Source organism: Lissotriton helveticus, chromosome 3_1 (genome assembly GCF_964261635.1).
Source record: "Lissotriton helveticus chromosome 3_1, aLisHel1.1, whole genome shotgun sequence".
Lineage (NCBI taxonomy): Eukaryota > Metazoa > Chordata > Amphibia > Caudata > Salamandridae > Lissotriton > Lissotriton helveticus.
This window is the reverse complement of record NC_136061.1, coordinates 1,027,166,236-1,027,181,636: the sequence shown is the minus strand read 5'-3', so window position 1 is coordinate 1,027,181,636 and position 15,401 is coordinate 1,027,166,236. Positions and strand designations below refer to the sequence as shown.

Below are 15,401 nucleotides of genomic sequence, written 5' to 3'. Positions count from 1 at the left end.
GTGCTGGCTCAGGGAAGCGGCGAGCTGGTCGGCTGTGATCTTGTTCCAGCTTCTTCGAGCAACCTGTTGCTGGTGGTGGTGGATCGTCGTTCTTCTGAAGGTGAAGTGGACGCAGCTGTGGTCCGTCCAGTGGAGTCCGGTGGTGTGGCTGAAGGTGATGTCTTTGCTGGATGAGAAGACGGCGTCGAGTGTGTGTCCGGCGAGGTGGGTGGGGGTGGACACCAGCTGCTTGAGACCGAGGTTGGCGAGGTTGTCGAGCAGGGTGATGGTGTTGCGGTCGTTGTTGTTCTCCAGGTGGAAGTTGATGTCCCCCAGGAGGATGTAGTCGGCGGAGGGGAGGGCGTGCGGGCTGACGTGGTCCCGGGGGTCGGTAGATGAGGGTGCCTCTGAGGGTGGTTTTGGGGTCCGTGTGGATCTGGAAGTGCAGGTGTTCGGCGGCTGTCAGGGTGTCGTCGGTGTTGGTCTTGATGCGGAGGGTGTCCCTGTAGATGATGGCGAGGCCTCCTCCAGTCTGGTTGTCGCGGTCTCTTCGGGTGATCTTGTAACCCTCTGGGATGGCGATGGCGATGTCGGGCGCTGAGGAGTCGTTCATCCAGGTTTCCGTGAGGAAGGCGACGTCAGGGGCTGTGGTGTCGAGCAGGTTCCAGAGCTCGACGGCGTGTCTGTGGACGGAGCGGGTGTTGATCAGGATGCACTTCAGGTGGGTGGTGCTAGTGTTCGGCTTGGTGGGTGCTGGTGTGGCGTGGGTCCGGTTGCAGGCGAACTTACAGGAGTGGCAGCTGAAGGATCCGTGGGTGCGTCTCGGTGTGGCTCGGTAGCAGCCCGGGGTTCGGCCGGTGTTGAGTGCGTTGAGTTCGGTGGCGTCGTAGGTCCGGCGGGTCGGCTTCCGTCGGTGGGGGCCAGGGGTCCTGGCACTGGGCGCGGTCCAGGCGCGGACGGGCGCAGACGGGCTTACCTTTGGCGCACCTTCGGCGCTCAATCGGTGCTCCCGCTGCGCGCGTCCGCTGCGCGGTCACTCAGGGGGCGTCATAAGAAGGGGGACGGGAGGGCGGGTCTGCTGGGCTGGGCGAGCGGCAGGGCCAATGGGCCGGTGGTGGGCGGGGCCGCAGGGGGCCAGCGGCGGGAAAAGGTGGCGAGCGGCCGGCACAGCTGTGGTTGGGCCGCTCGGGGGTGCTGGGGGGCGACGGAATCGGCAGGCAGGAGCAGCAGGCGAGGCGGCAGGCAGGATCTGCAGGCGAGGCGGCAGGCAGGATCAGCAGGCGAGCAGGTGAGGGGGTAAGGGGGTGACCCGGCCTCGAGAGGCACAGTGGTCACTCCCGCGGCTACCAGGCTCTCCCCTTAAGAAGGGGGACGGGAGGGCGGGTCTGCTGGGCTGGGCGAGCGGCAGGGCCAATGGGCCGGTGGTGGGCAGGGCCGCAGGGGGCCAGCGGCGGGAAAAGGTGTCGAGCGGCCGGCACAGCTGTGGTTGGGCCGCTCGGGGGTGCTGGGGGGCGATGGAATCGGCAGGCAGGAGCAGCAGGCGAGGCGGCAGGCAGGATCAGCAGGCGAGCAGGTGAGGGGGTAAGGGGGTGACCCGGCCTCGAGAGGCACAGTGGTCACTCCCGCGGCTACCAGGCTCTCCCCTTAAGAAGGGGGATGGGAGGGCGGGTCTGCTGGGCTGGGCGAGCGGCAGGGCCAATGGGCCGGTGGTGGGCGGGGCCGCAGGGGGCCAACGGCGGGAAAAGGTGGCGAGCGGCCGGCACAGCTGTGGTTGGGCCGCTCGGGGGTGCTGGGGGCGACGGAATCGGCAGGCAGGAGCAGCAGGCGAGGCGGCAGGCAGGATCTGCAGGCGAGGCGGCAGGCAGGATCAGCAGGCGAGCAGGTGAGGGGGTAAGGGGGTGACCCGGCCTCGAGAATCCCCATGTATGAGAGCCATCGTGAGCGCAAAATTGCTAATCGCAAAATTAGCTATTAGCTATTTTGCGAGGCAATGATTCTGCGAATATATTTGCGAACTCGCAATCTGTGACATGCCAATTGCAAAAATTGCAATAAAGGAGTTCTCAAATTGCGAAATCGCAAAATGAAAAAAATTGCAAATTGCGATTTCTCGAAATTCACAATTTTGGTAATCACAATTACCACCAAGTCTGAGCAGGTGGTAACCAGGCGCAACCTATTTAAAGAGGCCCACAATGTCACAAGCCTTTTCCACAATGGCTGGCTGTATGTGATAGCCAGGAGGCTGCGAATCAGAGCTGCTGCACAGAGAAGGAGACGCCAGGAAAGGATCTTCAGAGGGCGCATTACCCTGTTCCAGCGACTGTGGAGGAGATCCATGTGAACTACAGGCCAGTTGAAGACAGCATCCTGGACCTAATAGCGGAGCTCAAACCCATACTTGAACACCCCACACACAGGACACACACCATCCCTACCCATGTGCAGGTCTTGTGCTCACTGCACTTACTGGCCTCAGGGAGTTTTCAGGGGGTGATAGCCACAGCAGGAGGGGTCTCTCAGAGTGCACTGTCGCGTTTCTTCCACGCGTTCCTTGATGCAATGGTACAGAGGCTGCATCACCACATGCAATTCCCCAGCACACAACAGGCACTAGACCAGACCAAGCAGGAGTTCTACCAGATAGCACATCCCCCCCACTTAATTGGCTGCATAGATGAGACCCATGTCGTTATTTCCCCCCTCACAGAATGAGTATGTGTTCAGGAAGAGCAAGTCCTACCATTCTCTGAACATACAGATATGTGCAATGTCAAACACATCACCACTGGCATAGTTGCGAAATACCAAGGAAGCACCCACGACTCATTAATCTTTCGCCACAGTGGTATTCACCGACAACTCACAAATGGGGAGTTTGGAGAGGGCTACCTACTAGGTAAATGCATTGGTCACAAGGACACACCAGTAAAACACAGCAGTGGCAGGACAGTATGTAACCTGATTCTTCTCACCCTGCAGGTGACAGCGCATATGCTGTCCGTGACTTCATCCTGACTCCGTACCTGAATCCAGCCACCGCTGGGAAGTGGAGGTACAACAGTGCCCACACAGCCACCCACTGTTCCATTGAGAGGACATTTGGAATACTCTAGAGCCGTTTCCGCTGCCTACATAAGAGTGGAGGAGCACTACAGTACAGCCCCGAGACCTGTTGCAAAATCGTGGTTGTGTGTGCCATGCTACACAACAGCGCCACCAGGAAAGTCACCACAGTGGATCTCTGGCTTCTCGCTTCATCCAGCGCGCGGGTAGATTTTGAAGAGAGAGTCCTTCAAACGGACAGGGCACCTACTTTTGAGGTGCTCCATGCTGAGAAGACCGTAGAAGCCACTGGAGTCAAGCTATCCTGGCTGAAGACGGCTGATAGCCAGAAATTGGTCCTAGGATGCTTGATTCTGGTCCAGGGAAGACATGGCTTGGCAGTTCGGGCTGGACTGTTCCCATGAGGCACAGGGTCAAGACTGATTTGCATATGGCCATGTCTGAACTGGGTTGGCTTGGTGAGCAAAATAACAATGGATTAAACCCAGATCTGTGACTGGGGGTGAATGTTTTGCTATTGTGCAACATTCCGTCCATCATCTTGTGTGTTTTGCTGTTCACCCTATGTGGGAAGGGTATGCCCAGACGTGGGTCCTGTGCTCACTAAGCCACTGGAGTCAAGCTATCCTGACTGAAGACGGCTGATAGCCAGAAACCGGTTCTAGGATGCTTGATTCCGGTCCAGGGAAGACATGGCTTGGCAGTTCGGGCTGGACTGTTCCCATGAGGCACAGGGTCAAGACTGATTTGCATATGGCCATGTCTGAACTGGGGTGGCCTGGTGAGCAAAATAACGATGGATTAAACCCAGATCTGTGACTGGGGGTGAATGTTTTGCCATTGTGCAACATTCCGTCCATCATCTTGTGTGTTTTGCTGTTCACCCTATGTGGGAAGGGTATGCCCAGACGTGGGTCCCGTGCTCACTAAGCCACTGGAGTCAAGCTATCCTGGCTGAAGACGGCTGATAGCCAGTAACCGGTCCTAGGTTGCTAGATTCCGGTCCAGGGAAAACATGGCTTAGCAGTTCGGGCTGGACTGTTCCCATGAGGCACAGGGTCAAGACTGATTTGCATATGGCCATGTCTGAACTGGGGTGGCTTGGTGAGCAAAATACCGATGGATTAAACCCAGATCTGTGACTGGGGGTGAATGTTTTGCCATTGTGCAACATTCCGTCCATCATCTTGTGTGTTTTGCTGTTCACCCTATGTGGGAAGGGTATGCCCAGACGTGGGTTCCGTGCTCACTAAGCCACTGGAGTCAAGCTATCCTGGCTGAAGACGGCTGATAGCCAGAAACCGGTCCTAGGATGCTTGATTCCGGTCCAGGGAAGACATGGCTTGGCAGTTCGGGCTGGACTGTTCCCATGAGGTACAGGGAATAGACTGATTTGCATATGGCCATGTCTGAACTGGGGTGGCTTGGTGAGCAAAATAACAATGGATTAAACCCAGATCTGTGACTGGGATGAACGTTTTGCCATTGTGCAACATTCTGTGCATCATCTTGTGTGTTTTGCTGTTCACCCTATGTGGGAAGGGTATGCCCAGACGTGGGTCCCGTGCTCACTAATCCACTGGAGTCAAGCTATCCTGGCTGAAGACGGCTGATAGCCAGAAACCGGTCCTAGGTTGCTAGATTCCGGTCCAGGGAAAACATGGCTTGGCAGTTCGGGCTGGACTGTTCCCATGAGGCACAGGGTCAAGACTGATTTGCATATGGCCATGTCTGAACTGGGGTGGCTTGGTGAGCAAAATACCGATGGATTAAACCCAGATCTGTGACTGGGGGTGAATGTTTTGTCATTGTGCAACATTCCGTCCATCATCTTGTGTGTTTTGCTGTTCACCCTATGTGCGAAGGGTATGCCCAGACGTGGGTCCCGTGCTCACTAAGCCACTGGAGTCACGCTATCCTGGCAGAAGACGGCTGATAGCCAGAAACCGATCCTAGGATGCTTGATTCCGGTCCAGGGAAGACATGGCTTGGCAGTTCGGGATGGACTGTTCCCATGAGGTACAGGGTCAAGACTGATTTGCATATGGCCATGTCTGAACTGGGGTGGCTTGGTGAGCAAAATAACAATGGATTAAACCCAGATCTGTGACTGGGGTGAACGTTTTGCCATTGTGCAACATTCCAGCCATCATCTTGTGTGTTTTTTGCTGTTCACCCTATGTGGGAAGGGTATGCCCAGACGTGGGTCCCGTGCTCACTAAGCCACTGGAGTCAAGCTATCCTGGCTGAAGACGGCTGATAGCCAGAAACCGGTCCTAGGTTGCTAGATTCCGGTCCAGGGAAAACATGGCTTGGCAGTTCGGACTGGACTGTTCCCATGAGGCACAGGGTCAAGACTGATTTGCATATGGCCATGTCTGAACTGGGGTGGCTTGGTGAGCAAAATAACGATGGATTAAACCCAGATCTGTGACTGGAGATGAATTGTTTGCCATTGTGCAACATTCCGTCCATCATCTTGTGTGTTTTGCCGTAGAAGCCAGCGCTTCTGGTTTATAGGGTATCACTAGAAGTGGCGGGACCCTGTGTCCGCCTTCTGAATCCAGTGGTAGGTAGAATACTTTCACCATACTACGGTGTAGATAGTTTTTTATAGGTCCTGACGAATTGCAATGTACCATATTGAACACTTAGCATGAAACATGTTGACAAGCAACACAGAGTAGAGCATTGCTCTCCTGGATCATTGCACCAGTGAGCAACCTGTCTTCACGATTTTAATAAGCTAGATTACCACGTTATTAATTTACCCAGTGGACTATCTAACCTTTTTTAATTCACCACCCATCCACATCTACACTCTTCCCCGCTAAAGAGCCCCTTTATGGGTGCCCGCCGGGTATTGCACCGCTGACCCGACGAGGAGCAAACCCATATGATGAAGCATGACACCTAGCTTGCTGGGTGTGTGAGGGTTTTAGTTCCGAAGAGGAGATTCCCCCCCCCCACCCCCTTAAGTGTGCCTCCACCCATTCATTCCCCGTGCTACTTGACCTGCTTGATTGGGGAACTGCGTGCCACACTTTGTTTAACCACAGTGGAGCTCACAGATTCAAACTCAACAGATGAGGAGGGGCCAGCTCCAAGATGCAGGGCAGCCGGTGTGATTGGTGCGGCTACCAGGCGCCAGAGGCAAGATGAGATCACACAGAACTATTTCTAGGTGAGTAATGATGACACAATGCTCCAGATTGGTGCAAAAGTATGTTTTTATTTCCTTACGTGCAGGAAAGTTACCATCACGCAGCCTGACGTGCACACTATGTTAGTCTAACTGTCTCGCACATGTTGAAAACTCAGTGCAATACTTCTTCACAAACATGAGTCAGTGTGCAATGGGTTAACTCACCCACTGCCATGTGCCACCCAGGCCTCTTCACTGTCTGCGCGCACGGCTCATTGCCCCTCACTCAGGGTTCCCACTGCCCTCTCCTGAGGCATCGGTAGCTCTACCCTGACGCGCACTATGACGCCTGTCCTGTGGGATGGGTGGAGTGATGCTGCTCCTGCTCGATTGTCCATCCTCCTGCAGTGAACTGAGGGGTCCTGTGCCACAAGTGGCTGCTGCCCACAGCTGGTCCACCGCACATGTGACTTGCACTAGTCCCCTGGCTACATCCTTGCAGCAGTGTGCTAACTCATGCTGCATGCTTACACAGCGACGTGCCAGCACTGATGCGGCAGAGGACAGCTGGTTTGCAGCCCTAGTATAAATGTCCAGGGAAGTGTGGAGGTGCTGTCTCTCCCTGCACCAGATTCGCAAAAAATCGCTATTTGAGAATTGCAAAATCTGAGTTTGATACATATGGCCCTCTGTCCCATAATATCCTGATTAAAAGACTCAGGAACTGCTGTGTGGGCCATAAAGCGCTGAGTTGGGTCGCTTCTTTTTTGCAGGGGTGCACCTTTCAGGTGTCGCAAAAACCTTACCAGTCATAAGTGCATCTATTGAAGTAAGGAGTCCCGAGAGGTTCCTCCTTGAGTCCAACCTTGTTTAATGTGTATGTGTGCCAGGTGCAAGAGGTCATCAAACGCTATGGGTTTACCATCATCTTATATTCGGATGACACACAGCTTATCATCAAGCTGTCACAAAATTCTTCCCACATGGCCTCCTCCCTATGCCTCTGGCTTGCAAAGAGCACTAGGTGGATGGATTTTAATTGCCTCAAGCTTAATGCTGGATGATCGTGGTTCTGACCTTGGGCATCCATTTGAACATCTGGGGCCATATTATCAAGAAAGGGCGATACATTATCGCCGCTTTCATCGGCAGGAAACTGCCGCTAAAGCGGCGATAATGGGCTTGATAATATGCCCTTGTGAATTCCTATAGAAGCCCAGGTTCTGGTGTTAACCTGGGTTTCCATGGAAATTCACAAGGGCATATTATCAAGCCCATTATCGCCGCTTTTGCAGCAGTTTCCTGTCGATAAAAGCGGTGATAATGTAGCACCCTTTCTTGATAATATGGCCCCTGGTCCTCTGCATGGTGGCCTAAGGATTTGGGCTCATTACCCATTCCCAAATCCAGGGTCAAGAATGTTGGCACTTACTTTGCAGAAAAACTGTCTTTTGATAGCTAAATAACTGCAGTGGCAGGAAATTGCTTTGGACTACAAAAGATGCTTAGGAAAATTCTGTGTTTTTGCCAAAGCTGGCAAAAAACAGTAGTTCAGACCCAGTGGCGGCTGGTGACATTTGAAAGAGTGATAATAAACCATTCTATATATTCACACCTTTCATATTCTCCCTCATTATCTTTCATCCTTTCTGTCATCACTCTTACTCCTACCCATGACCCTACACTTAATCCTACTTACGCTTAATCATATTTCACATCTTTATTTACTCTTAGTCCTACAGTTATTTCTACTTACTCATACTTACACAGATTTGCACCTACTCAGTCCTATTTTCACCAAATCATACTTCTAATTAGCCCTACACTTCTTACTCCTTTTCTTGTTTGTTGCTCTTCTTACTACTATGCTGACGCTTTACCACAAATACGTAACGTAATAGCAGTGAAGGCTCGTAAATTATACCAAATGTAAACAGTCCAACTAGATAGGTACGGACTGGCTCTAACACAATTGAGGCAGAAACCATCTTTCATGCGCGAGGCAGGCACTGCGTATTATATTACTCGAAAAACAATTTTGGTGAACATAATAAACTGTTTTAAAAGAAGCACGCCACTCTTGCTTCCAATGTTAATTAATTACATCCCGTTTAGGAAGCAAGAGTGATTGTGCTTCTTTTAAAACAGTTTATCAATCAAGGCCCAAAAGGGTGCAGGATTGCCCTGCTGCAACGAAGCTCACAAGAGAGTAGGCAGCCGCTAGTAGGGGTCAAAAGTGAGCAACAGAGCCCTAAGTGAAAAGTGGCAGCAACAGACACCCAGGATTGAGCCCAGTTCCTATCCAGATTTTGATTGTATGCTTCCTACTGTCCAGTTTGACCAGTCAACTGATGCCATTACCCTGGAGCCCAAATCACACCTCCAAATGAATGCTGAGATCGACCAAGAATCCGACCCCGTGCAGTCTGATCTTAACAGAATCTATAATATGGCATGAAGCAGCAGCACAGTCGCTGGAAGAAGGTTGGACTAGACATGCATATATACACGGAGGCCTGGCTCCAGAACCTCTATGGGGACAAATACATGGCAGAGTGAGCTCAGTAAATGTCGAAGACATGACATAAGAACCTCAGAGGAAACCTTGGCGGCGTGAAGTAATGGTAACCTGCTTTAAAATTAAAATATAATAAAAGACTTACCGGTCCGCACCGCCTCTGCTCAACTGCTCCTAGGTCGGGGTCCCGCTCTCTTAAACAAACAGTAACAGCCTCAACGTTACTGCCAACCCCCCTACTGAGGCTGCTCCAGCAGCACCAGGATTGGGGAAGGCTAGTGCGCATGTTTGGGCTGATCATAGAAATTACAAGCCCAAAAACGAACATGTGCACTATTACTGTGGCTGTCTAGTGTGCTGCTGTCACTCAACTCCCTGAGTGCTGCCTCAGCCCCGTCCCACCCCACCCCCCCCAGTGTCCCTCGTTCTACTTCTCCAACGCTAACTCCAATCAGGAGTCCTGATTGGTATTAGCGTCGGAGAAGTAGAACAAAGAATTTGAATGGGGCCGTGGTATTAGCGGAGCAACACCCTAGCGCCCCCAATGGACGCACCGCCACTCCCTGATTATGTCTAGGCTTTACTACTGTAATTCTTTATATCTTGGAGTTACACAGGGTCGGATTAAGAGACTCCAAAGAGTGCAGAACTCTGCTGCTCGTCACTTACTGAACTTGCCAAAGCATGCGTCGATTGGGGTTGCACTTAAAAAGCTTCATTGGCTTCAGGTGAAGCAGAGATCCTCTTTCAAAGCCTTGTGCTATTGTCACAAGGTATTTGTTAACAAAGTTCCACTGTACCTTCAATCTTTTGTCAGACCATACGTATCATAGAGGAATTTGAGATCATTAGGGGCTATGTTGGCAAGTGTTCCCAAAGTAAACAAAAGGGAACACCTGTGAGAGCTCTTTCAGCTATTTAGTGCAGAAATTGTGGAATGTTCTTTCCCTGATGGTTCAGGATCAGGCCAAGTCCGAATGTATCTTCAGACAAAAATGAAACTTGTTTTGTCAGCTCAGGATTTATTAGGGCTTAACAGCTGCATTTAGGCCTGCGGATACCTATACCCAGGGCTTTAAGTGGGCCGTGTCTCACCGGGTCTAAGCACTGGCAGTTTTTTAAAGGGGGCCTCGAAACGGGTCTATATCGGGCTCTGTTTTGTGCCCTAGCCCGGACTGCAGTGACAGCAGGCACATCGATGTGCACGTGCTCACACTGCTCACTTCTCACTAGTGTGCAATGCTCACACTGCTCACTTCTCACAAGTGGAGAAGTTACAGCATGACGTCATGCCAGGCAAATGTTGTAGGGGAAGGAAAATCCTTCAAAGAGAGTCATTTTCTCTCTGGAGTTTCCTTCTCTTTTTGAAACTCAGGAGCAGCAACATTGTCGTGGTGTCACCAGAGCTTTAAGTGGAATCTTTTTCAATATTATATACAAGCCATAGTTGCTGCTTATTTATCTTATGCAACTAACAACCATTCACAAAGCCAATAGTCCTGACTTGTTGTAGGTATGATGCAGAGGCGAAACTAGAGCCAAATTTCGGGGGGGGGGGCTAAGAAAATGTTTTGGGGGGGTGCTGAATCTTTAAGCAACAGGCAGAGTGGAGCTGCAGGGGCTCTTAGAAGTGGTGAAACAACAGCAAGGTCCATTAACATGCGAATGGTCTTTTAAAGACCTGTGATGTACTCGGGCGCGGCTGTGTGTGTGCCCGGGAAGCTGTCTCATCCCGGGCTGACACACGACGGGGGAGGGGGGGCTTAAACCCTTTGAGTCCAATGGGTGTTGCGTGCCTGGTATGATGTTACTTGTTGTATCATATATCTGGATGCAATGACAAACAGCAAAATAGAAGTTGGTCGGCACACTATGCTCAGTACAGATTTTTAGCTTCTGTGATTTAAGCCACGCCCTTAATACATTGGCCACGCCTCTTAGAGAGACCTCCCAGTTTTTTCATCCCACTTAAAGCCCTGCCTATACCTAATGCTGGGACACCTCATATGAGGTAGCTATGCGCTTTAGAAACTGCATTATAGCTCCAAGTACAATTTGGCCAAGGCAGTAAACATGTGATAATTCATTTAACATTTGAGTTACAGTTCCAACAAAACTCGACCTGGCCGCTAAATGTAGGTTATGGTACTGCAACAATTGATCCAAAACAAGGTCAGTTTTTCTAAAAGTCTCCTTTCATCATGAAGATGAATAAGATAAGCACCTCCCCTTTGGATCAAAATCTATCAGCTGAAACAAATCCAATCCAATTATGTAAAGATAAAATGTCTGCAGCTTTATACGTGATTCAGAGATCTAGTAAGCTATATAAGAAGAAGGCAATAATACATAAAGATCCCAGGGATGGAGAACTTTCCCACAAAATTAACAAACTTAAGCAGCAGTTTATCGAATTTTTGGTACCTAAAGACAAAGAAATACAAGCCCTACGGAAAAAAAGGAGAAACATTCACTTTATGTTTAACAAAGCAATAGTAGACCAAAACTGTTTGGATCTCTATCAACCAGCATTACAGTAAAATCATACATTCTTCAGGAATCTTACAGCCAAGTTCCCTGAAAATAAGCAGGCCCCCTTTGCAATTCCTATTTGAGTAGCTTAATTATTTTTAGAAAATCTATGCACAAAACCCTGTAATAGAAAAGTGTGAGATGCCTCAACCCTCTCCACAAATACTAAATGTATATATCAGGCGAGTAAAACTTTCAACAGCTAAGCAGATTGAGACAGTTATAAAAAAAAAAATCAAAACCATCTGCAGCCATGGGCTTTGATATGATTCTGATAAAAGTGTTGAAGGATGCTTTTGAAGCCTGGAGCAAATGCCTTGTTTCTTTGTTTGCACACTGCTATGAAAAAGGGCAAACACCATGTTCTTGGACTGGGAGTATAGTTGTTCCTCTGTATAAAAAAAAGCTCTTGCTCCCTTCCATCAAATTGCCCTTCTCTATGTCCCAGGGAAGATATTTGAGACAAGCAACCTAGAGTAATTAGAGTAGGGGGCATATGCTACATTTGTAAATCCTCAAGTCCAGGTACGCTTCAGCTATAAACATTATGGCCCGATTATAAGTCTGGTGGTACACAGATGTCAGACTCGCGGGGGCGTGGGGGTGGCGGTCTCCCTACCACCCTATTATGAGTTGGAACCACCACAACCCTGCCGCAGCTGCCAGGGAACCGCTGCACTCTGGCAGTGTTACGGTAGTCAGGAGGACGGAATATACTTGGCGGGACCAGTGCAGTCCTACCAAGCATATTATGAGTTTCCTCTCCAGCGGTGGTGTCATGGAGGTTCCCCCTCCATAAACACTGTGGCAGATAGGAAACAAAGTAGGCTCTGCAGGTACCCCTGTGCCTCCTCCACATAGGGATGCACACTGTGTGCAAGCGCCCCAGTTCCTGCACAGCGTTGACTTTTCAGTCCATGCTGTGCAGGAATTGTTTTTGGTGTTCCCATTGCGGTGCCTGTTTTTAGAGGCACCGCCGTGGGGCTGTCAAAAACCAGCCTGCCAGGCAGGAGGAAGCTCCTAATCTGGCAGGTGGTCTGACTACGACTATGGAAGGGCAGCGGGGCGGACCCAGCGCCGCACTGTCAAAGTCATAAGAGGGCCTTAAGTGATGGACAATAGTCCAAACCTTGATCGAGAAATATGTGGTGTCAAAATTGCAAATTTTACATTCTGTTTTTGTTGATTTTTGGACAGCATTTGACAGGATAGGTAGACCAACCCTCTGGAAGGAACTGGTCAAACTGGAGATACCTTTGAACTTATTAACATTGATTATTGCATTACATTCATCCACCTGGTGCAAAATCCTGATGGGTGGGAGTAGGGGTTTGATCCCCAAGATTTTAAAAGAGAACGGTTTGAAATAGGGGTGTATTTTAGCTCTTGTTTTGTTTTCCATTTATCTTTATGATTTACCAGCCCAATTTATTAATATTAAGAATTTCCCTCCGAGAATTGCTTCACAAGATCTGCATGTTTTGATATATTCGGACGATGTAATTTTTTTTATCTTACTCCAATTTGTTTCCAACTAGTGCTTAATTTGAGCTTGTAGTTTCCAGTGCGCAGCACCGGCACATAATTTTCTACACCGGTACTAATGACAGTCTGCTGCATGGTGGGGCTGTTTGATGAATTTACAGATGAGTACAATAACGGTTGTTTATTAATTCTATGTACATTCAAAATGACTAGTGCCTCCTACCAAAGCCATTCTTATATCTTTGGAGCCTGACCAATTCTGTACTGTCAAACTTTTGAGAATCTGGTTAGTAGATGTTTTGGTACTGTCACTGGCAGCGATTGCAGGGGCAATGGGTGGTGAAAGCTGCAGTGGCCTCCTGGTGAGTGACATGGCAATTATATTTTTACAAATTAAAAACTGTTTTCAACAAAACTTGAATACTTTATATATGTATGCTGGGTAAAATTATTTGAAACTAAACATTTCTATGACCAAAGTGATGCCCTTTAGAGGGAATAAGTAGTGGGGTTCCTCGTATAGCAACCTTCGTGGAACTTTAGACATTGTAAAAACATACATCTATTTAGGTAGTGTCTTCACTCAGACCTTAGAAAACAAGTCACGCTTATTGCATATAGGGAAAAAGGCTCTAGCCCATCTAGGCGCACTGATTACACTTTATAATTTTAATGGAAGGCACCATTTTAAGTTTCTACTAGAAATGTATGGGGGGAAATTCCACCCATTTTATTATGCTCTTGAGTATATTCCCCTCAACAGATAGTCAAATAAGAATTTATACAAAGGGAAGCATCTTCTAAAATTACTCTCCCTCAGTTAAGCAACTTCTGCACGAGCCTTAAATCTGGAATTTACATTCACTAGAATGTACTTTATCTCTATGGCAAATGTACTTAGATGGGCATATAATCTAATGCACGCTACTGATGGCACCCTGAGAGATTTGTTAAAGTGGGAAACTTTTAATGCAGTTAGCATAGGGCAGTACCACAATTCTTCTTGATGCGCTGCCCTATGCCAATATGAATGGTGAGGAATGCACCGTATTTATGAAATATGGTGCATTCCTGTCCTTTCCCCCTGTGCTGGTGCACAATTTGCTGCCTAGCGCCAATGTAGGCACCCTTGCACGATGGCTCTGTTGCAGGCATGATGTAAGGTTTTGGCATTGACCCCCTCAGGTTTGCGTGATTTTGTAAATCTGGGGCATCGTCAAAATCCAGAGACGTTGTGTGGGAGCACCCACCCTAATGCCCATTGAGTGCCTCCTGGATGCAGAGTGAGGCAAGGCAGCGCTTTGTGCTTCCATGCCTTACTACATATTTATGAGGCAATGCAAAGCCATGCATACCAGACAGGGGAGCCCTCTATCCCTCTCTTGCTATTGAACCGCGGCCAGAGCTATGCAAGTTGCACGGGTGGGTAAGGGGTATTCGGATGGCTGGTACTAAGCATTTGATATCACCCTACGCCAAACATCTGTTGTTGTATGTGTCCGACATGGACACTGACGTCTCTTTTATGTTGGAGCTCTTACATGAGTTCAGGGAGATATCCGGGCATAGAGTGAACCTGGCAAAGACGTCTGTTTTCATGGTGTTGCCTGGTTCAGAAAAGCCGAAGACTCTGTGGCAAGAAATCAGCTGAGCCCCCTCGACGTTCCGATATTAGGGTATAAAAAGTCTACCCTGGCATAGAGGATATCTGAGAGGCCAACGTGGAGGTGGTGGTACGTTCCGTGAGGAAATGTGTGGTCTTTTGGCATACACAAAAACTCCCCATTATGGCACAGATTGCATTAACTAAAATGACCATGCTACCATGGTGGCTTTATTATGTTACCAACCTCCCCACCTGGGTGCCTGCCCCATGGTTTTGTTGAATGGATTTGTGGTTGAGGGAGCTTATACGGGATGGATGGTGACATTGGGTATCTCTAGAGACGCTCTGGATGGAGGCTTATGGGTGCCAGACTTTTGAGTTATATTATTTGACAGCCCAATTGCAATGGATCATGCTTTGATTGGATGGTGCAAACTTGACCGAGTTGGGGCAAATAGGGTCGGTGCCTAACCAGGGAGCGCTCCTGGCTGGACTTTTGTGATGAATGCTGAGGAGGAAGGGCGACAGCTTGCTCTTTGTGACGGTACTCCAAAGCTGATGGTGCAATGCTAGGAAGATGCTGTAGTGCCCATGGTACACCCTCGCCCTTTCTCCGGTGGGGCTACTGCATGGGGACCCTCCCACATTTATCTCAGCTTCACAGATGGCAATGTGGACAGAGGTGGGGCTAGTGACTGTTGGCGATTTTTATGTCGCCAATACAGTGATGCTCTTGGAGGTCCTTGTTGAGGTCTATGATTTGCCCACGGGACAATTCCTTATATATGATGTGTAGGTCCAGACCTTTGCAGCCCTCTGGTCGCTCTAAGACATAAGTGGAATGGCATATTGGGCAGGGAGGTGTCAGATCAGGAATGGGCAAAGATGTTGGCATACCCACAGAAAGTTTCCCCGGATACCTGATTTGAAGTGATCTAATTTAACTACCTTCATCAGACCTGTCTCATCTCGAAAAAGCTGACTGCGATATATGGGGGGGGGGAGAGAGGAGAGGCTAAACACTGGAGGGGCCCCTCTGACCCCTGTTCCCCCCACCACTCTCCTGATTA

General features: G+C 49.4%; 1 protein-coding gene across 1 annotated transcript in view; it reads right to left on the bottom strand.

Annotated features, from left to right (window-relative positions):
* LOC144824202 (dynein axonemal heavy chain 11-like) overlaps positions 1 to 15,401 on the bottom strand; it is a 3,356,387-nt gene that overhangs the window by 395,456 nt on the left and 2,945,530 nt on the right. The gene's annotated exons all lie outside the window — the stretch shown is intronic.